The following is a 3,663-nucleotide window of genomic DNA, read 5'->3' as shown; positions in this document are numbered from 1 at the left end:
TTGTTTTATTAAAGCCACGTTTGCAACAAAACACCGGCACATGCATAGATTCAATTCAATTCCAGTTGCATTTATTTCATTCTCGATTTAAACGAAGTACATTAGGATTTATAAACCATAAGAAACTATGCATGAAGCAAAGGTGAAATGAAAATAAATTGGCATCTGCCTCTTTAAAGCCCCATAATGCGATTCCCACAACAAGTATGTTTTTCACATCAAATTCATTTTATCATTCAAACAAATAAATTGTTATCAGCTTTGTGACAGGAATAAGTTTACAAACGTCAACAACATAACAGCAAAAAACAATAATGATAACATTCTGCTTTTATAGCGTTTTAACCTGGTCATCGGATCATTACATGCCAGCACAAAAAGTATACACATTCTCCAATCCCTGGGGATCATTTTCCTACTAGAATTCCAACTTTCAAGACTTATTGCTAGCTATAGGCATATTAGGTATCAGGACTCTAAATACCAGGATCCAATTGACAGTTATAGTTTTATCTTCTTTGCCGGCGCTCCTTTGTCATATGCAATGGTAACTTATATAAGGAGTTTTTGCTTTTGTTTAGCTGTGGAGTATTGTATGGTTCCATAACCATAACTTTGCAACAGGGACCAGACTTTCAATTTTCGAAGTATAAATTGGGGGTAAGAGTAGCGATGAGATTATTATATTTGGATATGGAAATTTTAAATGCAATCACACTTTTCACATGGATGAATGATCGATTTATAAATAGAAAGACACTGTTTTATCACGTTTTAGTATGCGTGCTTTAAGTACCTTATTATCCCAACCAGGATATGAATTTTGTAATCAATCTGATCACTCATCTATGTCCATTCCGAGATCAATTTTATTGGAGCAAACTTTGGGAAAGTAAAAAAAAAAAAAGGTAGAGAAATTGGTAAAGCTTTTGGCCAATCATATCTTAATGGGCAGAGACGAGTGGTCTAGACTGGACAGTACCGGTACCACCTTATGATCTGGTATACAAAATGCTGATATATTTGGCGTCATCATCATTAATCTAATGACCTATTGTAGTATAATATCAATTCGCATCTCGATCTTGGGTATTTTCATCAACGCATGTAAAGATATATAGTTGGGAGAGATCTGATGGTGCCGCGTGTGTGCTCTGCATGGCTTCCGCAGTAGCGCCGATGACTCCGCTCGTCCTAATAGCGAGACAAATTTGGGTAATGAGCTTTTTAGATTAAAAGATACAAGTTTGATGACTGACATGAATAGATTGGAGGGAGAGTGTATTATGAATTATCAAAGAGAGGATGAGAAAGATCTTGCAGATAATAATCAGGAGGAGGGCTGGAATCGGTAAAACCAGCAGTGACAGAGGGAGACACAGTGAAGGATGTAGAAAAAAAAAAATTATGGGCGTCGTTATGGAGGGGGGGGGGGGGGATAGGGTTGGCTTACTATTTTTCAAGTATTGTGAATATGCGAAAAGAGAAGAAAATGATAAATAGGAAGGATGATTTTTTGAGGAGATGACTTTATTGAATGGCTTACTCTACTATACCAGTTGGTCATTTGAGAAAAAATGACGTCACTTCTTAAGACTTTTTGCGACCACCTCCCTCCACTGGCGGATCCAGGGGGTGGGGCATAGGTGTGCCCCCTCTTGAAATTGAAGACCTTTTTTTTGGCTCGTCAAATTTTTTTCGGGTACGAAATATCCTTAACTTGTGGTTGAAAACCTTATTTATTTTTTTTGCTTGTGATTTTTTTTGGGTACGAAATATCCTTAATTTGTGGTTAGAAAACTTTATTTTTTTTGCTTGTAAAATTTTTCCTCCGAAAATTTTGCCCCCCCCCCTTTGGAAAATCCTGGATCCGCCCCTGCATCCCTCCCTGGCCTATCAAAATACCCTGGCTCTGCCCCCCCCCCCCCCCCCCCCCCCGAGAGAAAGGCATATGTATCAAGATGTAAGCGAAATATAATTTCATTAAAGAAAAACTTACACGAATGGAGAACTGTTTGAAGACACACAGAGAAAGAGAAAGAGCAAAAGAAAGATAATGTAAGTCTATTAGACCTGGGGTCCGTTTCATAAAGCTGTTCGTAAGTTAAGAGCGACTTTAAGAACGACTGGTGATCCTTTCTTACGCGCTAAACCATCGCCAATGAACATTTTGGTATATACTCTATATACCACAAGAAATGATCACCAGTCGTTCTTAAAGTCGCTCTTAACTTACGAACAGCTTTATGAAACACCCACCTGTATGTGAGAGAAAGACAATGAACAATAGGGAGAGAGAGGGGGGGGGAGGAGGACGGGAAGATGGATTGTCACATGGTTTAATTTGTATCATTTACCAAATATATCGTTGCGGTACTAGACGTCTGGAAATATACTAATCAAGTTGAAAGAAAATGTCTATTAATGTAATCTCTCATTCATAGACGGAGCCGATGATATTGTAACGAGCAAGAAATGTTTTCATTTGAGATGGTAATGAGTGCAATTTTGTAGCAGGCGGACAATGCGATATTATTATTTTTTGTTGTTGCGAACCGCTCTCATCAGTTTTATATATTGCGAAGTTGATTGTGCGGCAAGACTATAGAATATGAGGTTTATTTATTGTTATTAGGATGACATTTCCACTTATTTGTTCATTTCTATTCCTTTCCTTTCCAAATGTTACTTCTGTGCGAAGGGGGATAAGGAGCGGAGTCGGTGCCATATCCGGGATTGGCGCCTGCACGCATTTAGGGCCAAGAGACGGCCGATGAATCCAACAGAAATAGAAAATAACAATAACGAGCAGTACGCCTGTCCTATACATGCACGAAAAAAAAAATCTAAAGGGAGAGGAAAATGGGTTCGGTATAATGTTGAATAGTTTATTGGAACATGATAGAATACACGACTTATTATCAGCGTAGAAATTTATGAGAGTAATTCACAAGGACATGCCATCTCATTTGAGTGGAATTTTGCCGCCAAATCTTTTGAAGGTTTGCCGCCGTTTATATTGGCTCGCACTTCCCTTCCAAATAAAAGATCTATCATTTTTTCCCCCATCTACCACTTCTCTTCTTGCTCTCCATACAATTGTTTGAGAGGTCGAACACGGAAGAAAACAATTTGGAATGATAAAATAATGAAGGAAATTGTAGTGCTATACATTGCAAAATGATCTCAAGGACGGAAGGTACAGGCAACGTTCAAAATTATTTCCTCCTTCGTCAATTAACTTCATTAACTACTGTCCCTTTTTTTCCGTTTTGGACTCCTAGGCCTAATAGACCCCGACACATTGCAATTACTTGTTACGTATTTCATTTGCTTTTATATGGCATGCGATATACTACGATTGAATCAATGTCCTCTAAAAACATAATTATGAGAACAAAAACACATGTGACGAAATAAAATTAAAATATATAAATATATTACAGAAAATACACATAAGGTCAATTCTGAATGTCTTCATGACACTTCTGTCTCTATGTTTTGTCACTGCCTCTCCTATTCTCCCTCTCTCTCTATGTCTATCAATCCCTCCAACACATTTCATCTTGAAACTTTATCATACCTCTGCTACAACTCCACAATCCCTCATCATACTATAATGATTCCGAAATCTTGTTAAAACCGTATCGAAAACAGGAGTTT

This window comes from Lytechinus pictus, chromosome 3 (assembly GCF_037042905.1).
Source record: "Lytechinus pictus isolate F3 Inbred chromosome 3, Lp3.0, whole genome shotgun sequence".
In the NCBI taxonomy this organism is placed as follows: Eukaryota; Metazoa; Echinodermata; class Echinoidea; order Temnopleuroida; family Toxopneustidae; genus Lytechinus; species Lytechinus pictus.
Note: the sequence above shows the minus strand (reverse complement) of the source record.